This window comes from Dreissena polymorpha, chromosome 10, assembly GCF_020536995.1.
Source record: "Dreissena polymorpha isolate Duluth1 chromosome 10, UMN_Dpol_1.0, whole genome shotgun sequence".
In the NCBI taxonomy this organism is placed as follows: Eukaryota; Metazoa; Mollusca; class Bivalvia; order Myida; family Dreissenidae; genus Dreissena; species Dreissena polymorpha.
This window is the reverse complement of record NC_068364.1, coordinates 41,314,555-41,342,354: the sequence shown is the minus strand read 5'-3', so window position 1 is coordinate 41,342,354 and position 27,800 is coordinate 41,314,555. Positions and strand designations below refer to the sequence as shown.

Genomic DNA, 27,800 nt, shown 5'->3' with positions numbered 1-27,800 from the left:
GATCATTGCTACACAATAATAATATTTGTATATGATAGAGAAAGTGCAATGTTTTAATCTTTCCATATGCTTAAAAGTTATATTTTTCTATTCATCCTTAACAAAAAACACCTATGATTCACATTTCAGATCATGTCAGCTGACTTGAACCAAATGTGATCACTTAACACCTGAGTACATTCCAAAAACAATTCCCTCAAAAAACAACAAAATCAACGAACCGTCTCGGAACTCCGCTTTTCTATAGTGCTTTGTAACCTCGATCTGGAAGGTTGAGTACTCGCAGATGTTTGCAGCAAGCCGCGTCAAACTTTGGCGACCCGAGCCACCGATACCGACCAACAGCATGTTACCTCTTGGCTGGCGGATAACTCTCACTATCTTGGAAACTTTAAAAAGAAAAAAAAAACATACACACAATCATCTACTGAAAAAAATGTTTTAGTCTTACTCTGTGAAAACAGGGTTTAATGCATGTGTAAAGCAGATTGGCTCATATGTACATATGGACAGAAGGGATATCAAAAGAAATTAAGAAACAGGAAATGCTTTGATTCTTAAAACAAAAATTGTTGAATATAATAAAATTTTCAAAATGTTCATACTGTGTTCATTCAAACAATATTCAAAATTGTTCCACTGTGTTAAATATTAATACATCCACCAAAGAATTCAATTTTTAAAAACGCCATACTGTATTTGCTAAAAAAAAATATGTTCAATAAAGCCTTAAATACTCAGAGACACATTTTAAACTGTTTAAAATCCATCAGAAAATCTGATCAAATTAAAGACGTTTCTTAATAGATTAAATTTTTAAAATCTTCATTTCCTTAGATACTGACGAGCAGCAAACAGCATACAACCTAAACAGCCTATGGGGTTACTCACAGGCTGTTCTGGTTTCATGCTGGTTGCATATAGCCATTTTCATTTTGCTTTTGAGCAAGAAATGGTTAAATAAAATCTCAAAACGTTAAAAAACAAAAACAAGGAATTTGTATCACATTAAATCTATGTTGCCAGACCACATCTAGCGTTTAAATTTTGGCTATTGCTATAATGAACATTGATTTTTTATGTGGTAACTTTATATTTCGAAATGTTGTCCGAAATATTTGTTGATTTTGAGTGTTAATGGCTTTAAATAAAATCTCCAAACATTCCTACTGTGTTCAATGGCGTCCCTGAACAGCACTAGGTCCATGCGGACCACGCCGGGCGTCTCATTGTAGTCTTCCAGCTTGTCTTGCATCAACTTCTTCAGCTGGACGATGTTTGTAATGTCCTCGTAGACGTTGTTTGTGCCGTAGTAGTCACCTAGAAATGACATGTTTAACCTATTTATTCTAGCTCCATGTATTCATGAGTTGTGTTCTGGGAAAATTTGGCTTAATAAATGTGTCGCGTTTTGAGAAAACTGGGCATAATGCATGTGCCTAAAGTTTCATCCCTGATTAGCCTGTGCAGTCTGCACAGGCTAATCAGGGACGGCATTTTCCCCTTTTATGACTTTTTTCGGTTAAATGAAGTCTCTTCTTACAAAGAATCCAATTTAGGTGAAAAGTCCCTGATGCATTATGCCCAGTTTTCTCAGAACGCGACTCATATATATAAATTGCGTTCTGGGTAAATTGGGCTTCATAAATGTGCGTAGCTTAATCCCAGATCACCTTGTGCTGTCCACACAGGCTGTCCACACAGGCTAATCAGGGAAAAAACTTTCCACTTACACTGGTTATTTGTTTAGAAGCGACCTCCTTTAAACACAAAATGTAATTAAATCGGACAGTGTTGTCCCTGATTAGCCTGTGCTGACTGTAAAGGCTAGTCTGGGATTTCACCTTACGCACATGACTTAAGACCAGTTTTCCCATAACGTAGCTCATATAATTTTTTCAGTAGATAATAGCCAAACTACCCATGAACACTGCTTATATCATCACAAGCCCTAGGCCTATTGACAAACTCATGAGTCGGTTTCCTGGGTAGAACCAGTACATGGTGTCTTTGGAGAAGATTATAAGAATACTCAAAGGTATTTTAATTCAGTGCCTCTTCATCACTGGCGTATTAATTAACGCCGCCACAGTCCTGTGAAATGATGGTATTATAATTTTGTGTTAAGTAGTGAAATGTTAAAGAACTTCTTTAACAGATAAATCCCTATTATAAATACTCTTTCCCCTAATCTTCTCTGGGTGATTATCATAACAGATAATAAGTAATCAGTTACCGTCTGATCGCTTCTCCTTTTATTTGTGCCATGCTCTGGAAAAACTAAATGCATGTGCCTAAAGTGCTGTTTCAGCTTATAGCCTGTGCAGTCTGCGCAGGCGCATAAGGGACATCAATGTTCGAATAGACTTGATTTTCTTTTAAAAGTGGCTTACTCTAAACAAAAAATTCCATGAAAGCGGAAAGTGTTGTCCAAGATTAGCCTGTGCAGACTGCACAGGCTAATCTTGGACAACACTATACACACATGCATTAAGCCCTGTTTTCCCAGAGCAAGGCTCATTTCAATTCAAAAAACCACATTTGATGATGATCATATAGATGCTTGGCAACAACCTTGAAAAACATGATATATTATACAAAATTGAAATGAGCGTACAATGTGGAAGCGTTAATACAAAGTAAAAATTATTATCAGCATAAAATAAATGAAAAATTTGAGTGTGTCTGTGTGAGACAGTATTATATTTTCATTGGAAAGGGTTTAAAGTAAAAATATTTTTCTCCAAAAGTGGTCTGGAAACTGTAAAAAAAAATAATATGAAAAGCTGTCATATAAAGTTACAAACAAATCTTCTTGCATTGTTTTTTATGGGTCTGTAAACAAATTGTTTAATGGTCTTCTTCATAGCCATTGAAACACTCATTTTGGAAAATTTGGAATTTTGTAACAAAAAGAACTGAACATTGGGGCTTTACTTTATATGCTGTCATGCAAAGCAAATAAATCTACTAACAAAGAAAAAAAGTGAGTCCTATTCACACAAATTTGTATCTTTATATGACTGATTTATTCTCTATTATATGTTTTCTAGCAATTACTAACTACATCAAATATCCCATATAGATATCCACATTTTCTAATAATGTATTGTAATAATATTTTGTTTGAGCCAAAGACAAAAGCTTTAAGGAATCATCAAGGATGGCTAACCAGTGATTTTTTTGGCCAAAATAACAGCCTCCTACAGGCTGTTTCCCAATTGCAAAAAGTAATAAAAAACGGCTGTTTCCCAATGGCAAAATTTCCCCAAAAAATGTGCCAAACTTTTCCAATAAATTCAATATTTGGTTTATTAAAAAGTTTATTATACTGCAATTTCTCCGCCTAGCAATTTATAATATACATTTTAGAAAGAAGTTAAACATGCACTTATGACCAATTTGTATACTGTTATTTATAATCATATAATCATATTTAATTTTTCCCAATTTCATTGTCATCAGGCTTTTTCCCAATCAAAAAGGCACTGAGGCTGTAATATATAAAGCCAAAGTCACTGCTAACTACAACAATAAATTGTTTAACCAATTTAATTAACTTTTGTTTCTTCACGGAAAATAAATAAGCAGCGTATATACATGTAATAGTATGTTCTATCGCGCCATGCATTTAACATGCATTTATTTGGTACATGTTCGCTAGCTTAATGATTTTACATCTTATTTTCTTGCATACAAGAAATACATACCAGTTTCACGATAATCGCCTGGCAAACACATTGTAGAAAACATGTTTTTTTGTGTAAGTTTCCAACATTCATAATACAGTTAAAAGGGAATTAACAATATGTCTGTTAATCAATACACTTGTAATTAACTCACAAATTGCATGCCTTATTTAATTAACATTTCAGGAGAACACAAAGTTTTAACTAATTAAACGCTTCAGCAGACAATTTAACATCTAACCCAACATTTTGTTTGCATGATAGTCCATAAGGCATAAGATAAGATTCCCACTGAGAACAATTCTACAAAATTATCAACCACTTAACAACAAAACAAGTTTACTATGAAGGGCGCATGGATTTGAATTGTAAATAATGTATAACCTATGATTTCAAAGGAGAAAAAATCTATTGTTTTTGTATGTGCCGAATGAGCCAAAGTACTTTTTTTTTTTAAGTATAAAGTGTGAAAATAGGCAAGTGTGATTTTGATGTTCAAAGTATGTGAAAACAGGCAAGTTGTATTTTTTCTTTGTAAAAACAGAAATGAACAAAGGGAAATTACTCTATGAAGTAAGAGTTATGATATTTGTACTCTGCATTGTCTCACGGCATTCGTTATCACCACCTTATAAAATTAACTTCAATACTCAGAGAGTCATATCCAAAACAGAACAATAGCACAAAAATCATTTGAATCCATTTAACACTTCCTAAGTTAAACTCAAGAATCTGGACACAATAACAGACAGAAAGTAAGAAGGATGGACAAAGTGATTAGTATATGCTTCCCTTTGGGTGCATAAAAACAAATTACTAACTAACATATTTAAAGAAACCCTTAACAACAAACACAATAATTTACTTTTCTTAATGAATACAATTCTCTGGTATTTTTCAGTTTAGCAAGACTCATATTCCCTGAAAATGAAACCTTACAAATTCAATGAGTACTGGACCCATACCCTAATAAAAAAATTGACACAAACATTATTTTACAAATTAAGAATTTTGGACATTAGCAATTTTACAATCAATATAAAGAAGTGAAACTCCAGTTGCTCCAGCAGTATTGCATTTCTATTATATACACGTTTGTGGTCCTTTATTTACTGCAAGTAACCAATTGCCAAAACAGTACGGCACAATACGAAACATACACACATAGTAGAATAAATCTAGGGTCACCGTCTTGGAAGGGTCAATGCTAAGCACTGGGGGTTTAAACCGGTTTTAGAGAGCTCAACCTCACACTTGGCCCAGCAATATTCATGATATATATAAGTGTAAATATAATTTAATCTTATTGCATTGCAACTCAAATCAAACAGCAATAAAAGGGAATTAAAACCCATTCAATTTAATAACCATTTAATTACTCAATGGTAGAAAGGAGACCAGAGCAACAGAGTTACGTCTTTTTGGGGGAACGATGAAATGAAATTACAAATAAGTGTCAAGTACATGCCTTCTTTTTACAAAAAGATTTAAGAATATAGCATTATATAGTTAATACTTCAGATGATCAGCAAAAGCATAAACTGCTTTCATACCAAAGATAGGCGGCTGCCTGTTGGGACAGATGTTGTGGAAGGTCTGGTCGAACAGAACCCCGAGCTTCTCAGTGATTATCTGGATGAAGTTCTCCTTGTCGTGATCGTCGATGAGTCGATCATAGAACACGCGGAAGCACTCGTGGATCCAGAGTCGGGTCATGGCGTGGCGGGTGTCGTGGAAGTCTTTGTCTGCACGAAGAAGTCCTTGAAATACCTGCAGGATGCAATGGCATATTGAGTTTGAACATATTGTTTAAGCTTTTTTTTTGGGGGGGGGGGGGGGAAGGGGGGTATGGTGATATTGCGCAGTTTTGAAAAATATTTCCATAATATAATGACAGTCTCTTAATCTGCTAGCAATTTTCCACAGTATTCTAATACGGAGTGGAGAGGGAGTGGAATATTTTGATAATGCGCTGTTTAAAAAAATATTTCAGTCGTATGATGATGTTTGTTAACCTTCTTGCATCATTTTTCCATAATATGCTAATGTACCAGTTATGAGTGCACATACTTAAGCCAGAGACTGACAAGTGCCCTATTTGTATAAGAGGCTAGGGGAGAATGGCAGCAGAAATAATTTCACAGGAATCCAAACCTTGGTCCGCTGATTTCTTGGCCAGCACTGTACCAACTTAATTAGCAGGTTCAAATCAATTGCATCAAAAGACTTCATCATCATCATCATCATCATCATCATCATCATCATCATCATCATCATCATCATCATCATCATCATCATCATCATTATCATAGTCTTTTTCATCATCATTATCCTCGTCATCATCATCATCATCACCACCACCATCATCATAATCATCACCGTCTAAGCAATACACAGACAATAAAAGTTCTTACCCTGGAAATGTCCCTGAGGTTGAACAGGTAGTGTATCTTGGTGGGTGTGGGCAGGAACTTGGTGATCACAGACTGGTACATCTCGATGGTGGCCTGCGTCATGATGTCCCCAATTGGCTTCACCTCTTCCTCGAAGTTCTGCAGTTTCTGGTTGATCATGCTGCCGAATATGCGCTTGATCTGCGACTCCTGGGGGCCGCAAAATAGGTGGGTCAAAATGTGGGGAAAATTAAAAATATTGATAAAACACTGGGATTTGGATGTAGGTGGGTCAAAATGTGGGTCAATTTTATTTTATATTTTAAAACATGCACTATAGGTGGGTTAAAATGTTGGTCAATTTTTGTGTGTTTATAAAAAGTACACAATAGGTGGGTCAAAATGTGGGTCAAATTTGAAATATTCATAAAACATGCAGAATTACGTCCCAAATCAATCTGTAGTTATGCTTAAATCTGTAAGTTCTGTTTATGCTTACTGTCATTTCATGAAGTTGCATAAGAATTGTTTAAGAAACTTAGGTTGATACAAATGTGAATCAATTTCAAGCATTGTTGTTCGTATACAGTAAAAGGGAACATCAACACCTAGATAAAAGTATAACCTTCATGTAGCATTTCTGTTAACATGAAAATGCAAGTGCATAAAGTTTAATCCCATATCAGCATGTGCAGTCTGCACAGGCTAGTAAATTACAAAACTTCCTGCCTGAACTGTATTTTCATTTCATTTAAAAGAGACTTACTTTAAATAAACATGAAATAAAAATAATGAAAGCGGAAAAAGTTTTCCCTGATAAGCCTGTGGAGACTGCACAGGCTAATCTGGGACAACACTTTACGCACATGCATTAACCCTATTCTTCCCAGAGAGGGGCTGATATTCCACCTGGGAAGGTATAGCTAGGGATAGCAGGTATGTATTTATGATATTAAAATTGGGGAGCGAGGGTCATACATTCTGCATAACTTACATGTGGGAAGGTCATGTTGATGAGATTGAACTTGCTCTGCAGACGTGTGGAGATGTGCTGTCGGCCACCGCCTGGGGGACCCATAGCCACAACCAGGAACATGTCCTGTAGGCAGACAGAGAAAGTATGAGTCACTTACATTCGGAATAACTGAGAGAGAACAGTCTTAAAGGGACTGTCAATCATAAATGACGAAAAAAGAAAAGTTCAAAGATACCGTATTTTTTTTACAATTGTTAGTTTATATTGATTAAAATATCACGACTGGTATATTACATTACTTGAAAAAGTTCATATTTTCAGTATATTCGGTAATAAAATTTCGCGATGTGAAATCAAAAGTACATCGTGAAAATAGGTGAAATAACGATCTACACACTATAAATAACGCAAGTAGATTGATCATTTTATATATAAAATATATACAATTCACTACGCATTCCTGGGTTTACCACGTGACTATGATGATCAACCTACTGGCGTTATTTATAATTAACTGATAGTTACCTGGTAGACATACCCTGTACAATTTATTACCAAATATACTGAAAATATGAAAACTTAAAAACTTTTTTCAAGTAATGTAATATACCAGTCGTGATATTTTAATCAATATTAACCAAAAAATGTATAAAAATACGGTATTTTACAACTTTTCTTTTCTTCGTCGTCGTGGTTGACAGTCCCTTTAAAGTCTCAAAAATATAGTTATTTGCAACCTAAGCTCCTGACTAAACAAATAGTTCCTTCTTTTAATACAAAACAAAGCTTAATTGATTGCGCAATAGTAAAATGGCATTCTGATTTGCTAGTTTTATAGTCTTGAAATAATTTTCTCCATTTTGGAAGTAAAAAAACAGGTGCACGCAATACATGGTAAACTACATTCAAAATGGGTACAGTAACTAACTTGCACGCAAAAGAGAGAAACTTCAATCAATTGGTATTATGAATTTTAACACATAAAATAGAGGATTCGTTTTAGTATTGACTAAATATCTTGTAGAGAATTAATTATTTATTGCCTCTTAATGTTATTGCATACTGTCATAAGCAAATTGTTTTTTAATTGGCTAAACCACAAGGAGCCCTTTAGACTTCTTGCCTGATTGATATAAAAAAAAATGGGTCAAAACTGCTTTATGTTATTTATTTTTGATGACATTAGATGACTTCTAATAGCAAACAAATAGAATATTAACATTTAAATAACCTTTATATTTTATAATATTTTAAGGTCCAATAAATCAGCAACTGATAATTAAGCCGCGCCATGCGAAAATGGGTCTTACAGCCAACATATCTCCACAGTTATGCAGGTTTGTAAGGAACTAACTGGCACGCTATGAAGTCATGCAATTTTTTTTAGTCTCATAAACGGACAGCTTAGCTCCTGACAAGATTATGCAAACTCGCAGGCTGGTCTGGAGCTGCGCTGGCCACATATTGCATAAAACTCTATTTTCGATTGATGCGAGTCAATTGTAGTGTAAGCCTTCACCAACTTTAATATAGGCCACCATGGCATAATGGATATGCTGTCCGCCTAGCAACCACGAGGTCATGGGCTCAATCCCCAATATAAAAAGGTTCTTTAGATCTCCCTCGAAGACACCAAGTACTGGTTCTTATTATTGTATACCCAGGAAACGGACTCAAGAATAAGCATTTGAATAAACCCCATTCTCCCCATGCTATTGAGTTAAAATGAACAGGTTTAAACTAACCTTGATATACTTCTGGGTCTGTTTCTCCCTGTCGTACCAGAAGCCGTAGTCGAGCCACAGTTTAATGAGTTCCAGGGGCGGCTGGGAACCGAACGTGTCCTTGGCGGGCATGTTGAAGTCGTCCATGAATGTCAGCAGTTTCTTGCCGCCTATCGGCACGTACACGCCCTTGGTTCGTTTTTCCACTCGGCTCTCAATGATGTCTTGGACATTGTTTGATGACGTCTGAAACAGCAAAGTTGAAATAAATAAGTTTTTTTAATGTTTTAATTTTTTATGAATGAAACAGTTTGTTATTCTGCCCTATCAAACACTATTAGATAATTTCCACTCTTCTAGAGAGATAATGTCTTTGACATTGTTTGATGACTTCTTCAATTGTACAGGTACAATATTAAGGTATTTTGTTTTGGTAATTTTTTTTAATTCTGTAGAAAACAGTTTTTTCCCTGTTTAAACAGTATTCAGCATTTGTGCTGTATAAGAGATGTTGTCTTGGACATTGTTTAGTGTCGTCTGAAATGGTACAGCTAAAAAGGGTATGTTTGACTTTGAACTTCATGCTGAGTAAAACAGTTTTTCTCTTGGGGTTGTCTTCTCAACTGGAGATGATTTCTTGGACATTGTTTGACAAAGTCTGATTTGGTACAGATAAAATGTGATGTGTGTGATGTTTGTTTCCCTATCAAACAGTATAAGGTATTTGCCACTCTTTACGGAGTTGATGTCTTGGACATTGATGGATGATGTCTGAAATGGTACACATAAAATTTGTATTGATGTTTGAATTTGTTTTTGCTGAATAATAGTTTTTCTATTGGGTTCACTTCTCAACTGCATTTGAAATGATAATAAAATGATACATTTGAGGCAAAGTCAGATATGTGCCAAGGACTTAAAGCTTTCCAAGTTTTTCGCAAATTAATATCTCCAGAACTATTTAAGTTCAACTTACAAATAAAATTAATAATAAAATCACTAATATTGTTACCTGAGCAGACATGTTCACTGTGAGAACACTGTAAGATTTCGGGTCCAGTTTTCCGAGCGTGTTTTCCGCGACTGAGGTCTTTCCGGTTCCGACTGGACCTACGAGCATCACAGGACACAGGTTCTTGATCAGCGTCTGAGTCAGGTACTGGTAGCGAACTGTGTCAACTGTAGGGACCATGAGCTTGAAGAATGGCAGACTGTGGGAAAAAATGGGTCATAATCAATTAGCAACTCTCTGGATAAATTGGGCATGTGCGTAAAGAGTCAGATAGACCTGCACAGTCAGCATAGGCTTATAGAGACAATACTTTCCGCTTTTATGGATATTTTTTTTAAGGAAGTCTCTTCTTAGCATAAATCAAGTTTAGGCAGAAAGTGTCGTTCATGATTAGCCTATGCAAAATGACTGATTTTCTGCTTATAAAAAAAATCTCCAACCTAAGAACAAATTAAAACAAGGGCTGTTTGTAAAACATGCATGCCCCCAAAATGGGCTGTCAGTTGTAGTGGCAGCCATTGTGTGAATACGTTAAAAACCATATTACTGCTTCGGGTCAATGTGACCATGACCTAGTGACCTGAAAATCAATAGGGGTCATCTGCCAGTCATGATCAATGTACCTATAAAGTTTCATGATCCTAGGCCTAAGCGTTCTTGAGTTATCATCCGGAAAACCTTTTACTGTTTCGAGTCACTGTGACTTTGACCTTTGACCTAGTGACCTGAAAATCAATAGGCGTCATCTGCCAGTCATGATCAATGTACCTATGAAGTTTCATGGTCCTAGGCCTAAGCGTTCTTAAGTTATTATCCGGAAACTATTTAACTGTTTTGAGTCACTGTGACCTTGACCTTTAACCTAGTGACCTGAAAATCAATAGGTGTCATCTGCCAGTTATGATCAATGTACCTATGAAGTTTCAAGATCCTAGGCCAAAGCATTCTTGAGTTATAATCCGGAAACCATTTGGTGAAAAGACCGACATGTGCAAAACAATATACCCCCTCTTCTTCGAAGGGGGGCATAAATATTTTTTTTTAAAGCATGGAATTTCATAAAGACAAATATTAATGATTTTACAGTATCTTCTCACCTGGGGTTGTACTTCCAGCCATGCTTCAGTTTCTCCTCCCAGTGCACCCAGGTCTTGCCCTTGGGGTCCACATAATACTCATAGATGGAGTCCTTGTTCGGGAAGGTTCCCTCCATCTCGCGGATGTACGTGTCAATCTTCTTGCGTCCCTCCTCGTCAACTGTGCAGCACAGCGACCAGATCAAGCAGAATTGGAACCACAGCTCCACGACACGCACAAAGTTCTCTTGGTCGTTCTCATCCACCTAAGTGTACAAATTAAGTATATGATAGTATATAATATAATATATAATCATGACTGAAAATGAGGAAATACAAATCAATCATATCATGCAGAATTGGAACCACAGTTCCATGATGCAATGGGAGTTCTCTTTGTTGTTCTCATCCACCTAAGTGTACAAATTGCAAGCATTGCAATTGTTTATGTTTAAGTAAGAAAAATGCCCTTACAGGCTGTTTAAAACATTATTGCGAAATTTATTAAGTTAGAAAAAATCTTTTAATAGGTATATAAATCCTGTTTGGTCATTCTTATAATTTATAAATACACATTTTTTAGTAATTTTTGTTGACTTTAATGTACAAAAAAAAATGATTTATATACAAAACCATGGCCAAACTTTCAGAAATACAAAGAGGTTTAAATAAATCATAATGTACCATAACAAGTTTTACACATATTTTTACTCTCAGTTTAAAGTTTGCATCTTAATGATGACACAAATTTATGAATTTGTGAATCAATGAAATTGCCATCATTTTGAAGGATAAATTTCCAAATGTGTCATTGTGAATTAAAGCATTCTACAATAAACATTCAAAATGACACCCCTACCCCATTTTCTTCTGTTGCCAGGGAATCAAAGAGCCTGCAAAGGGAGGCTACTATGTTGAGCTCGGCTGCCGGCACGAGTTCGAAGCAGTTACGTTTCTTGAACTCCAGGATCTTGTCAAAGTATTTGTCAATTAGACGCCGCAGTTCTTCCACCAAGGCCTGCATTTAATGGAAACAAAATGTAAGCCAAATATCAAATAGTTTTCAATACTGTAACTTTTCTTTTCAGTGGAATAGTTTTTTTAACCATTCAATATTCATTCTTGTCAAACTTTCATTTTCATCAACTTTTGTGGATCTGATAAACTACAAAAGTAGATGTTCAATAAACATTAATATCTATCATTATAAAAAAATCCACAGATTTTAATCCATCCAAAAAACCAGATTTTACTAATCAGCCAAATGTCAATGAAATTTTAAAAATCCATAATATATCTGAAAATATTAAAATGCTGATCCCTAAATGACCAGCAATCAACAAAAAGAATATTGCTGACCTTAGACTGTTTCTTCTGCAGCCATGACTCAACATACGGTTTCCATCCAAGGTCAATGTAGTCCGCAAACACCATCCCGCAGCGGGACACAGTAGCAGGAGAGGCTACAGCCAGGTCACCCACCTGGTATAGGATAAACACAGTTGTCACATGGTATAGGATGAACACAGTCGTCACATGGTATAGGATGAACACAGTCGTCACATAGTATAATATAAACACAGTCGTCACATAGTATAGGATAAACACAGTCGTCACATGGTATAGGATAAACATAGTTATCACATCGTATAGGATAAACACAGTTGTCACATGGTATAGGATAAACACAGTCATAACAGGCCTAGACAATCTACCTGGTATAGGATAAACACAGTCATCACGTGGTATAGGATAAACAAAGTCAGCACATGGTATAGAATAAACACAGTTGTCACATGGTATAGGATAAACATAGTCGTCACATGGTATAGGATAAACACAGTCGTCACATGGTATAGGATAAACACAGTCGTCACATGGTATAGGATAAACACAGTCGTCACATGGTATAGGATAAACATAGTCGTCACATGGTATAGGATAAACACATTCATAGTAGTTCTAGATTATCTACCTGATATAGGATAAGCAGTCGTCACATGGTATAGGATAAACAAAGTTGTCACATGGTATAGGATAAACTTGGTATGTGATTCATTCTGGGGTAAGTGTAAGGTTAAGCTTTGGATTGACCGTTCTAATGCCATGATCCCAGTTTTAATGATTTTATGTTTATAGTTGGTGTTCTGTTGTAAAAGAAGTGGAAAAGAACAAGAATACATCTCCTGATAGAGTTTCTTGAGTTTCATTGTTAGCTATATCCAATACACCCCCTCCCAAATTTGGGATTTGATGGAATATAATAAATACAATACAGCGTACACCCTTAGCAAACAAAACCTAAAAGAGGAGAAAAACTTGGTCAGTCATCACCCAATTAACATTTGATGGAGGTAAAATAAATACATTACAGCATGCATCCTGAGCAAACCAGCCTCAAAGAGGAGAGAGACTTTGTAGGAGTTTCATGGTATGCTATTTCATATCAACCCCCTCCCAATAAGCATTTTATGGGGGTAAAATAAACGCAATAAAACATGCATCCTGAGCAAACTAACCTCAAAGAGCAGAGAGACTTGGTCGGGCATGGAAATACGCTCGCCGTTGATGAGAGTGAGGATCTTGTTGTCGTCCATCACGGAGTTCATGCTCTCGATCCACAGCGTGTCTACGGGGCCGTCAAACACCAGCCACTTCTCATCAGGCTTCTCATCTGAATGCCAAAACAGTTTTGAATACTAATATGCCTCATTCTGGGAAAACTGGGCTTAATACATGTGGGTGAAGTGACATACAAGTATTAATTTTAGCCTCATTCTGGGAAAACTGGGCTTAATGCATGTGTATAAAGAGTATTACAAGTATTCAGTTTTGAATGCCCAAACTGGTGGACCAACAGTACAACTCATAAACTCTATACCTGTGTAAATGTAATAAGCCCACTTCTGGGAAGACTCTTAATTCATGTGTGTAAAGTGTCGTTCCAGATTAGCCTGCGCAGTGTGCAGTCTGCACAGGCTTATCAAGGACAACACTTTCCACATAGAATGGATTCTCATTTGGAAGAGACTTCCTTTAAAAATTAAATGCTATAAATTATTATTATTATTATTATTATTATTATTATTATTATATAAAAGCAGCAAATGTCATCCCTGATTAGATTGTGTGGACTGCGCAGGCTAATCAGTGGCAACACTTTATGCACATGCATTAAGCCCATATTTCCCAGAACCAGGGGTCCATCTTATCAAAGATCGTATGACATTGTTAACTTATGATTGCATTTTGTAATTTAGACATATAAGTGATTATAATTTGTATGTTTCAAATATAAAGGATATTAGACAGCTTCTTTGGAAATGAATGGAAATGTTCAACAAAAGTAATTATAAATGCGACGGTTACGTTTATATGGTGCTTCGAAAATTGCATCCTAAGGTGAGAATGTCGTACGATGTTTGATAAGACAGGCCCCAGGCTCATATCTATGTTTCTATGCATAAAGAAACACTGGATTGTTTACCTGCACAGGTCTGTCTCATAACACTGGACAGGATTCCATCCGTCCACTCGTTGGTGTTCAGGTCAAACTCCCCGTACAGTTCTCCCAGAGAGAGGGCCTTCGGGTTGAGTGGGAAGTCCTGCAATCAGGAAACAAGTTCACGTTTGAGTCCAACCATAAAGTATCATTCTTGCTGTGTGAAGATTGTGTTTGTTAACCCTTTACCACTCACAGATGCATTTTGATGCATTTGTAGCACCAAAGAAAGTTAAATTTAATCAAAGACCTTTCTTACTTAATTCAAGTTTTAAAGGCTTTATATCCCACTCTAAGTTACTGATGAGCAGCAAACAGCATAAAACCTGAACAGACTGCGAGTTACACGCAGGCTGTTATGGTTTTATGCTTTTTGCACAAAGCCATTTTCACTTTGCTTCTGAAAGGGAAAGGGTTAATATTTGAGGCTTTGGAGTTGGGTGGAAAGTCGTGTAAAGAGGAAATTCATTTTTCATGAGTCCAACTATAATCTTGCTGTGTAAAGACGGTGATTGTGAATTATTGTGGATTTGGAGTTGAGCTGATAGTCCTGTAAAAGCAGGTTCACTTTTGCCAATTAAAATTCTTGCTGTGTCACAGGGGTAAAAAAATTTGTGCATATGGAAAGGCCATGTCTAGATACACATGCATACCAAATATGAAGGTTATATCTCAAGGGACATAGAAGTTATGAGCATTTTTCGAAACCTTAACGCAAAGTGTGACGGAAAGACGGACAGACAGACAGACGGACAGACAGACGGACAGTCCGATCACTGTATGCCCCCTTTTCTTTGAAAGGGGGCATAAAAATTCGTCCCTGAAAAGCCTGTGCAGACTGAAAGGCTAATCTGGGCCAACATTTTATGCACTTGTGTAAAGCCCAGTTTTCCCAGTTCCAGACTCATATGTACCAAGAAGTAAAGTACATACTCCAACTCCATTTGCATCAAACACTTTACACCCAAAGGCAATTAAATGGTGTTAATCTTTTTTTCAAATAAAATACTTTAAGGTAAATAAACATCTTTTTTTTCTGTAGAACTGATGATTGGATTATTGTTATTACCTTGACAACCTGGTAGGTGGCGCTCATCTCTGGGACCTTATTAAGGGCCGTCATGGAGCCCTGCAGGACCTTCCACGTTGTGGACTTGGCCGACTGTGTGCCTCCAACGATCATCACAGAGTGACGCGAGGTCTTCGTCTCGTACAGTTGGATCACCTTGGTGATTGAGTGGTCGTTGACCATGAGGTTACGGGCCTTGAGCTCGTCTATGATCGCGTTCTTTAACTGGAAGTCATTTGAATTGAGGTTAAAGAGGGAATCTAAATTCCTACTGCAATGTAAATTATATTCTTTTAACAAAAACACTTTACTAAAACATCTTCACATTAAATTTAAAAACAATTACTGCATGAAGCCAACTGAAATTGTTTCTAATTCAAGAAATAAATTGTAGGAATATTTGCTATATACCTTCAAGAAGCAACCCATGCATATCAAAATGCATGTACCAAAGCAATTCATAAAAGTAAGTATATTTCTAAAACAATTTTTTTAAAGAAATGTGTGTTTAATGATGTTCTTTAATCAAAGTCAGCAACCAATTTTTAATTTGAAAGTCAATGAAAGCAATAAAAAAAAGAAGTCAGGGTAAATTTTTTAACTGGAAGTGAGCGTAAAAAACAAGTGCTTTTGAAGTGCTTTTTAAACGGACTATGGCAAGGACATATAAATTCCTATTGCAATGTAATTGTTTTTGTTACATAAATGCATTTTAATAAAACTTACATTGAGTAATTCAAATAAAATATAATAAACAAAAGATGTATTTGTCAGAAACACAATGTCCCCTAATGCGCCGCTTTGAAGCCATATATTTGACTATTGACCTTGAAGGCTGACATTGACCTTGACCTTTCACCACTCAAAATGTGCAGCTCCATGAGATACACATGCATGCCAAATATGAAGTTGCTATCTTCAATATTGCAAAAGTTATGGGCTATGTTAAAGTTTTTGGACGTAGAGACTAACGGACAGTTCAAAAACTATATGCCACATTTTTGGGGCATAAAAAAATGAGAAGTTGATAGAAACAAAACAGCAAAAAGTCAGCAAACAATAAAACCACAACTGGGTATCAAACTTTTGACTCAGAATCCATCCAAAAATGACAATATACAGTAATTAAGACTCTTATTACCTGCCCTATTAAGCATAGTAAACAAACCTGTCCAAAATATGAATATACTCTCAATAATGATGTAAAAATGTTAAAGCCACATAAATGCTCAAAATCAGCCATGATATCTGAACATTTTACGACGTAGTCTTCATGAGCTGCCCCAGTTTCCTTGTCGTGGGAAATTCACATGGAGTATATTGTGACACAAAAAATAAAAACAAGCATTGTCTATCTCGTTTAATCTATGTTATACCAGATCTAGCGTTGAAATTTTGGATCTTGCTATAAGGAACACTGATTTTTTATGGGTTAATATTTTTGGAAATATTTGTTGATTTTGAGAATATATGTGGCTTTAACATAAAAAGGGCAAAGGCCCCACATTATAAATTGATATTTATCTCAAAAAGGGCATACACAATTTTTTTGTGTGGTCAAATTCAGATTATTCAGACTTAGGTTATACAATTCAGATTCCTTCGGGACATTATGATCTGAATGATCTTCAATGATCTGAAAGAATTTCCATCAAAAGTAATGATCTTTTGTTTATTACACCTAAATAGTAAAAAATATGTTTGCAGAAAAAAGTAAGTAATAAATTATCACTTTAATTTAACTATAACAAGTTTTTATTATAGATTAAAATGTCATACTTATAAACAAATATCAACAGTTTCAGTGTTCTGCCATAATTTTCAAAGTTTAGAGAGCAAAATTATCTACCAAACTAAGAATTATATCACCACCTTAAATGTTTTGACACTTTTTAAACCTTGTATACCCCCTCAGTAAATGTTATACAACAAGAGATGTGTTTGTCAGAAGCACAATGCCCCCTACTGCGCTGCTTTGAAGCAATATATTTGACCTTTGACCTTGAAGGATGACCTTGACCTTTCATCACTGAAAATGTGCAGCTTCATGCCAAATATCATGTTGCTATCTTCAAAATTGCAAAAGTTATTGCAAAACTTTAACCAAGGTTTAAGTTTGGTGACAGACACGCACAATGACAGACAGACAGACAGACAGGCCAAAAACAATATACCCTCGATCTTTCGATCTGGGGGCATAAAAATGTGAGTTTGCTTGGGGAAAATGACCTGAGTTGTTTCATAAAGGTTTTCAAATCATCATTTTGTGAACTTTCACTGTGGGAAACTTGGGCTTAATCCATGTGCTTAAAGTTTCTTCCCAGATTAGCCTGTGCAGTCCCCATAGGCTAATCAAGGGCAATACTTTCTACTTTTATGGTGTGCTTTTTTTATTTAAAGGTACTCTCTTCTAAGCAAAAATCCAGTTCAGGAGGAAAGCGTCACCCCAAAATCTTGGAGGATACTTTACCCACACGCATTAAGCCCAGTTTTCCAACAGAAAGGCTCAGTTAAAGAACTTCCTCTCAATGCTCACCTTGGAGTAATCAATGGATGGCGTCTCAATTCCCGGGAACAGATCTGACATGATTCCATTGAACAGCGGCAAGTCCACTGAGGTCAGCTTGGCAATGTTCATGTCCTTCATTGACAGCAGAAGAATCTGCAGAGAAAGTATGGGTCAAATTGAATATGTGTCTTGTTCTGAGAAAATTGGGCGTAATGCATGTGTGTAAAGTGTCTTCCCAGATTAGCCTGTGCAGTCTGCACAGGCTAATCAGGGAAGACACTTTCCGCTTTTATGGTATTTTTAGTTTCAAGGAAGTCCTTCCTTACCGAAAATCAATTTTAGGCGGAAAGTGTCGTCCCTGATTAGCCTGTGCAGACTGCACAGGCTAATCTGGAATGACACTTTACGCACATGCATTATGCCCAGTTTTCTCAAAACACGACTCATATGGATTAAGTATTCACAAAAGTATTTTGAAAACTAACAAAATTCATTAAATTCCTTAAGTCTAATTTTTTTAACATGCCTATTTTGCTGAAATATGCTATAATGTATAATTTTGTTAGCATAAAAAGTAAGAATTCACATTTAAACAAGATGTGCTTGTGCAACATTATGTCCCCCCCCCCCATATATTTGACCTTTGACCTTGAAGGATGGCCTTGACCTTGACTTTTCATCACTCAAAATGTGCAGCTCCATGAGATAGACATGCATGCCAAATATCTAGTTGTTATCTTCAATATTGCAAAAGTTATGGCTAATGTTAAAGTTTGACGCAACAAACAGACAGGGCAAAAACATTACGTCCCCCAGTATAGACTGGGAGACATAAAAATTGATACAAAACTACACTTACATACAAGAATATTATCAGGCTAATCAGATGCATCACTTACGCGTATCTTGCTTTAAAAGAATTCTCTTCGAATAAACGATCCAGTAAAGGCGAAAAATGTTGTCCCTGATTAGCCTGAGCAGACTGCACAGGCTAATCTGGGACAATACTTTAGGCATATGCATTAAGCCGCCTTTTCCCAGAGTCAGCCTCATACTTACCTCCTCGTCTGGCATGTTTGGATTGGAGCGCTTCTTCCTTCCGGCGTATCTCAGCACGGAGACTAGGGCTCGAAGCCCGAAGTCGTAGTGGTCTTGTTTGGACAGCTGCTGCATGGCCAAGGAGTACAGCGTGAACACCTTCTTGGCCAAATTCTGCGGAGATAATGAGAGCCATATGTTAACCCTTTTACGCTCAGATACACATTTGTACTCCCTTTGAAAATCAAATATAATTTAGGACATTTCTTCATAGGTTCCAGTTTAACCCTTTGCATGCTGGGAAATTTGTCGTCTGCTAAAATGTCGTCTGCTGAATTTCTAAAATTAGCATTTTCTTCGATTTTTTTCAAAGAATATTATCAGAATAGCAAACAGTTTGGATCCTGATGAGACGCCACGTTTTGTGGCGTCTCATCTGGATCCAAACTGTTTGCAAAGGCCTTCAAAATTCGGTTCCTGCACTGAAAGGGTTAAAAGGCTTCATTTCCGAAGCTATGAAACTGATAAGAAGCAAACAGCACAAAACCAAACCTGAGCAGCCTGGGAGTAACTCGCAGGATCTGGTTTTATGATCATTACATATAGCAATTTTAACTTTGATTCTGAGTGTGAACAGAGTTAAAAGGTGTGCTACCTCTAGTTGAAAATTATTTAAACAAAAAATGGGTTTCATAAAAATTTGTTTTTTAAGGAAATTTTGTAAACATAATAGGTGATCACTGATTATAAAACAAATTTTAGCTAACTTAATTGCCATAATACAGCATTTTCTTTATTATCAAATTTTGCTTATATCACATGGACTCATTTTCATCAAACTAAGTTGAGAACAGATAAAAAACCGTCAGACTGGATTGACAATGACTACAAACCAACTGTTGAAAAAATATATGCCGTAACAGAATTTTCAAAGGATTTTCTTACTAAAAGATGATAACAATTTAAATGGCATTAACAAATATATTTTTAAAAAAAATGTTGTTTATAGTTGTTTTTATTTTAAGGAAATATGTCTCTGATCAAAATGCTTTCTAATATACTTCAGATATTTTTGTAAGAAAATAAATAGCTGTACATTTGCAAAATTCCATGCAAATCAGAATAAGCAAGTAATTACTGCATACAGCCAACTGAAATTGTTCATAATTAAACAGTAAATAAACTGTATGGATATTTTCTAAACAGCTTCAATAAGCAATCCATGCATATGCAAATGCATGTACCCAAGCAACTTATAAAGTAAATAAATTTCTATATAAAATGTGTTACAAAATTTATATATGTATTCCAAGTAATTTCTACAAGCAATTTTTATATTCTATTTCCAACATTTTTTCTACAAGCTATGTTTTCACTTTAATCATGCGCCACCATGTTCCTGATGTAAAAATCTACAATTAACAGATGGATGCTAAAATCCTAAACAAAATCTATAAGCAAAATTTTACATGCAATATGTACATACACCCAGTCTTATGTTGGATTGCTATGCAGGAGCAAACAAACAAACACAATAGCATTTATCATTTCAAACAATAATGCGAACATGTACATTAAACATCTTCAAATGAATTAAAAGATTGTATATTCTAAATCACATGATGGCAAATTAGACAATGTGCTTGTTTCCTTTACTTATATTATTTTACAATCATTGTTTTGCAAAAGGCAACAAAACGTGTAAATTCAGATCACAGATCGCCCTGGTGTAGTGGATATGGTCTCCGCCTAGCAATAGAGAGGTCACAAGTTCTATTCCCACTGTGGGACCGTTCTTTAATCTCTCCCAAAGACACCAAAGTACTGGTTCTACCCAGGCCCAAGACTCATTGAATAGTCAAACAGAGTCGATGATCCAGAGGAGCCCTGCAATTAATGGGAAGAAGAAGTCAATTTATTAATAAAATCTCTGAAGACTTCCTGAAGCCATCTCAGCAGTAGATGTGATATGTATGGCACACAAAGACCATGTTTCAGACAAAACCATCAAAATAAATACTTTGCAATTTTCGCAGTGGCTTATGTGATATGGTGTCCAACTAGCGACCAGGATGTAACAGGTTCGATCCCCGCTGTGGGAGCGTTCTTCCTATCTCTCTTAAAGACAAAAAATACTGGTTCCCAGCAGGAAATGAACTCGAGAGCGCTTCAATTAGTATTTCAATTCAATGGCGTTAAAATAAATAGGTATAAATTTAACTAAATACACATTTTTAAGGTTCCCGTTACCTTGGTATTTCCGAAGCCCTCTCCAAAGAGGATGATCTCTGCAATCAAGTTGGAGTCTGGCGTCACCATGGCTATGGGCCTGAACATGGACTTGAGGTTGTCAGGCAACTCAGTTCTGCCTGCGTAGCCTGTGGTGGAATACAAAATTACGTTCATACCTTGTTTAACCAGTTACCACAAAAATACGCTTTTTTACGTGTAGTCCCTTAGAAAGTAACATTTATATAAATACCTTTCTTACTAAATTCCAGTTTTTAAGGCTTCATTTCCAACCATTAGTAACGGATGAGCAGCAAACAGCATACAACCTGAATACACTTAGAGTTACTCCCAGACTGTTCTGGTTTAATGCTGTTTGCACATAGCCATTTTTACTTAGCTTCTAAGTGGGAAAGGTTTACCGCAATATTTCTCCATATGAGCCTCACTGTGGGAAAACTGGGCTTAATGCAAGTGTATAGTGTTATCCAAGATAGGTCTATGCAGTTTGTGCAGGCTAATGAGGGACTATACCAAGTGATTTCATGAAATTTTATGCTTACAGAACTTCTCTTTAAAAAATCTAGTTGGAAAGTATTGTTCCTGATCAGCCTGTGTGAACTGCAGAGGCTAATCGAGGAGAACACTTAAAGTGCATGCATTAAGTACCATTTTCTTAGAGTGAAGCACAAATTTCAATTATAATAGTTAATCTGCTCATTTTTCATAGGTACACTGAGCCAGTCATAGCTTTCAATCAGTACTTAAAGCAACAAGAGCTGTTTGTAAAACATGTATGCCCCCCATATGGGCTGTCAGTTGTAGTGGCAGCCATTGTGTGAATATGTTTTTTGTCACTGTGACCTTGACCTTTGACCTAGTGGCTGGAAATCAATAGGGGTCATCTGCCAGTCATGACCAATGTAACTATGAAGTTTCATGATCCTAGGCCTAATTAAACTTGAGTTATTATCAGGAAACCATTTCACTGTTTTGAGTCACTGTGACCTTGACCTTTGACCTAGCGACCTGAAAATTAATAGGGGTTGTCTGCCAGTCATGATTAATGTACCTATAAAGTTTCATGATCATAGGTGTAAGCATTCTTGAGTTATCATCCAGAAACCATTTTACTATTTTGAGTCACTGTGACCTTGACCTTTGACCTAGTGACCTGAAAATCAATAGGGGTCATCTGCCAGTCATGATTAATGTACCTATAAAGTTTCATGATCCTAGGCGTAAGCATTCTTGAGTTATCATCCGGAAACCATTTTACTGTTTCGAGTCACTGTGACCTTGACCTTTGATCTAGTGACCTGAAAATCAATAGGGGTCATCTGCCAGTCATGATCAATGTTCCTATGAAGTTTCATGATCCTAGACGTAAGCATTCTTGAGTAATCATCTGGAAACCATTTTACTATTTCGAGTCACTGTGACATTGACCTTTGACCATATTGACCTGAAAATCAATAGGGGTCATCTGCCAGTCATGATCAATGTACCTATGAAGTTTCATGATCCTTGGCCTAAGCATTCTTGAGTTATCATCTGGAAACCATTTCACTATTTCGAGTCACTGTGACCTTGACCTTTGACCTGAAAATCAATAGGGGTCATCAGACAGTCATGATCAATGTACCTATGAAGTTTCATGATCCAAGGCCTAAGCGTTCTTGAGTTATCATCCGGAAACCATCTGGTGGACGGACGGACCGACGGACGGACGGACCGACATGTGTAAAACAATATACCCCCACTTCCAAGACTCTAGTTACTGATAATAATTGCCCCATTTCAATCTTAGGAAGGAACAGAAATATAAATGGGCCATGCTCTGTGAAAAGGGGGGTTCGACGCATGTGCGTAAAGTATACGACCAGCACAGGCTAATCAGGGACGACACTTTCCTTATTTATGATATTTTTTGTTTAAAAAAAGTGTCTTCTTAGCAAAAATTCAGTTTAGCTGTAAAGTGTCATCCCTGATTAGCCAATGCAGACTGCACAGGCTAACCTGGGATGACACTTTACTCAGATGTATTATTCCCCGTTTCACAGAGCACTACTCAAATAATTTCCTGACCTATCCCCCTACACAAATTATATGGCTGGACTGGTATTTAAATTCCAAAACCAAGTTCAACACACACCCAACAAAGCTAGCATGTAAACCTGGCCTCATTTTCAGAATGTAAGCAGAAAAAAGAAAACAACACAATTACATATACAACACATGAGAGTCGTTTTTTATTTCAAAAAGCGGCAAAGTTCTTTTAATATTCTTATAGTTCTTTTGCATCTTAATCCATGCAATTTTCAATGCCCAACAATATTAGATATTGTTGACGATGAATAAGTGTGACAATGTATTTAAATATAATAAAAACATAAGTTACATTCATAAAACAACATAATTTGTGAGCAAGAATTGTGTGATGAGACACCATTGATGCACCTACTGTAAATGGTCCTCGGTCGCACTTAAAATCAAACGAATACAAATTATAATGTTCAATTAATTCTTTTATTCTTTTCACCCCTTTGCATTTTGCAGTATTAAATTGCAAAACTGCTACATGTTTTAACAGATCATATAATACAACACAGAAAACAAATTTAAAGTTCTAAAATCAAAAAAAAAAGTTATCATTCTTTAATCAGAATTATTCATGAAGTTCATATTAAATTTAGTATATCTAATGATAATTTGTGACAAATTGTACAAAAATGCCCATTATAAAATGCTGAAAGTTCAAAAACAAAATTTTGCTAGTAATATGTAAATGACCCAAGAAAGACAACTCCATACCTGGATTCATAGTGATGAAGATTCCACATGACCACACCAGAGTGATCTCCCTTCCCTCAAACACAAACAGTTCTGATCCGGCAGCAAGTGCGCTGAGAATGGAGAGAATCTGCTGAGCGACGACGGACAATACCTCGATGTTGATTCTGTTGAACTCGTCAAAACAGCCCCAGGCGCCGGTCTGTGATGAGAAACATACGAGCGATGTGCATTTGTATATGACAAGGATTAGGTAGGAAACTATTGGATTGAATACCTGTTCAATTTTTTTTTAAAGACATATTAAACGTGGAAAGTGTTGTCTCAGATTAGCCTGTGCAGACTGCACAGAACAAAGCCCAATAAATTGTCTCCTGTTCCCGAAATGTTATTACATAAAAAACAAAACAAGCATCATCTGTGTTTTTGCGTAACATTTCTGTATCACATTCATATAGGATCTTGCACGAGTTGTCATATCATACCATATTTTATTAAACGAGTTCAGAAATTTTGTTAGTATGCGAGCCTTTGGCGAGCTTACTAACGAATTTCCTGGATGAGTTTAATAAACAAGGGCTGTTTGTAAAACATGCATGCCCCCCATATGGGCTGTCCGTTGTAGTGGCAGCCATTGTGTGAATACGTTTTTTGTCACTGTGACCTTGACCTTTGACCTAGTGACCTTAAAATCAATTATAGGGGTCATCTGTGAGTCACGATCAATGTACCTATGAAGTGTCATGATCCTAGGCAAAAGCGTTCTTGAGTTATCATCCGAAAATCATTTTACTATTTCGGGTCACCGTGACCTTGACCTTTGACCTTGTGACCTCAAAATAAATAGGGGTCATCTGCGAGTCATGATCAATCTACCTGTGAAGTTTCATGATCCTAGGAATATGCGTTCTTGAGTCATCATCTGAAAACCATTTTACTATTTCGGGTCACCGTGACCTTGACCTTTGACCTAGTGACCTCAAAATCAATAAGGGTCATCTGCGAGTCATGATCAATCTACCCATGAAGTTTCATGATCCTAGGCGTATGCATTCTTGAGTTATCATCTGGAAACCATTTTACTGTTTCGGGTCACCGTGATCTTGACCTTTGACCTAGTAACGTCAAAATCAATAGGGGTCATCTGCGAGTCATGATCAATCTACCCATGAAGTTTCATGATCCTAGGCGTATGCATTCTTGAGTTATCATCCGGAAACCATTTTACTGTTTTGGGTCACCGTGACCTTGACCTTTGACCTAGTAACGTCAAAATCAATAGGGGTCATCTGCGAGTCATGATCAATCTACCCATGAAGTTTCATGATCCTAGGCGTATTCGTTCTTGAGTTATCATTCAAAAACCATTTTACTATTTCAGGTCACCGTGACCTTGACCTTTGACCTAGTGACTTCAAAATCAATAGGGGTCATCTGCGAGTCATGATCAATGTACCTATGAAATTTCATGATCCTAGGCCCAAGCGTTCTTGAGTTATCGTCTGACAACCACCTGGTGGACGGACCGACCGACAGACCGACATGAGCAAAGCAATATACCCCCTCTTCTTCGAAGGGGGGCATAAAAATGGTATGATATGACAACAAGTGTCAGATCTTTTTTATCACATGCTTTTAAATGAACAAGTTAAATAAATATTTACGCAAACATAATGATAAATCCTGAATGTTGTTTACATTTTGTGACGTTATATGAAGTTGCAACGTCATTTCAGCAAAATAACAAAATGCAATTGGTCAATAAATGAAAATAAGCCAATGAAAACGCTTAAAAATGTTGTATTACACATGTGTAATATAAAAAATATGTAATGGTTGTATTACATAAGAAACAGGGTATAGCATATGATAAAACTAGAGCTTTGTCACAGACGTGACGAATACCCCCACATGCTGCATTGACACATAATATTTTGCATGTCATCTTCACAAAAAACAGCGGACACCATGCTCAATTTTTAAAACGCACTAAGTGACCCCTTGACCTAGTTTTTGACCCAGAAAGGCCCATGTTCTAACTTGGCCTTAAGATCATCTCCATAAAACTTCTGAAAGATCGGATGAAAACTACTTGAATTAGAGAGCGGACAACATGCTGAATGTTTAAAACGCACTTAGTGACCCCGTGACCTAGTTTTTGACCCGTCAAGGTCCATGTTCGAACTTGGCCTAGACTTCATGCTGATACAAATTCTGACCAAGTTTGGTGAAGGTCGGATGAAAACTACTTGAATTAGAGAGCGGACACTTAATACGGACCGACAGACAGACCGACAGACCGACCAACAGACAAGTTCACTCCTATATATCCCCTTAAACTTCGTTTGTGGGGGTATAATTATACATCATGCATTACTCTTTAGGTACAATATCATGCACGTATTTTCAGTAATACATGTAATTAAAAGATACCAGTCTAAAGCTTAATTTTTCAAAAGAAATCTGCTTAAAAAACCTTTAAAGAAACTATTATAAAATAAGTAACAAGTAAGTAAATATTTTTTAATAACTGCTTAAACTATATAAATTCCATTGTTAGAAAATCCTCAGATGTCCGAAGTAGAAAACTAGACTGACCTGAGCCAACCCGGAGAACATACGACCCATGGATTTGTAGTCGAGACCTTCCGAGCAGTTCACAACTATGACATACATGCCCAAACCCTTTCCTAGATCCTTCACTGTCTCCGTCTTACCCGTACCTATAAAAAGAAGCAATGTAAGCAATCAACCATGACATACAGGCCCAAACCCTTCCCTAGATCCTTCACTGTCTCCGTCTTACCCGTACCTATAAATAGAATCAATGTAAGCAATCAACCATGACATACATGCCCAAACCCTTCCCTAGATCCTTCACTGGCTCCGTCTTACCTGTACCTATAAATAGAATCAAAGTAAGCAATCAACCATGACATACATGCCCAAACCCTTCCTAAGATCCTTAACTGTCTCTGTCTTACCCAGACCTATAAATAGAATTAATGTAAGCAATCAACCATGACATACATGCCCAAACCCTTCCCTAGATCCTTCACTGTCTCCGTCTTACCAGTACCTATAAATAGAATAAATGTAAGTGATCAACCATGACATACATGCCCAAACCCTTCCTAAGATCCTTAACTGTCTCTGTCTTACCCAGACCTATAAATAGAAATAATGTAAGCAATCAACCATGACATACAGGCCCAAACCCTTCCCTAGATCCTTCACTGTCTCCGTCTTACCCGTACCTATAAATAGAATCAATGTAAGCAATCAACCATGACATACATGCCCAAACCCTTCCTAAGATCCTTAACTGTCTCTGTCTTACCCAGACCTATAAATAGAATTAATGTAAGCAATCAACCATGACATACATGCCCAAACCCTTCCCTAGATCCTTCACTGTCTCCGTCTTACCAGTACCTATAAATAGAATAAATGTAAGTGATCAACCATGACATACATGCCCAAACCCTTCCTAAGATCCTTAACTGTCTCTGTCTTACCCAGACCTATAAATAGAATTAATGTAAGCAATCAACCATGACATACATGCCCAAACCCTTCCCTAGATCCTTCACTGTCTCTGTCTTTACAGTACCTATAAATAGAATAAATGTAAGTGATCAACCATGACATAATGCCCAAACCCTTCCTAAGATCCTTCACTGTCTCTAAGTCTTATCCATACCTATAAATAGAATCAAAGTAAGCAATCCACAATTACACACATGAACTAAAACCACGTCTAAGGGGAAAGTGTAACCCCTGATAAGCA

The 27,800-nt window shown here is 36.5% G+C and overlaps 1 pseudogene; it reads right to left on the bottom strand.

Moving 5' to 3' along the window:
• The window catches only part of LOC127847671 (dynein axonemal heavy chain 2-like), a 133,590-nt pseudogene that overhangs the window by 44,813 nt on the left and 60,977 nt on the right, over positions 1–27,800 (bottom strand).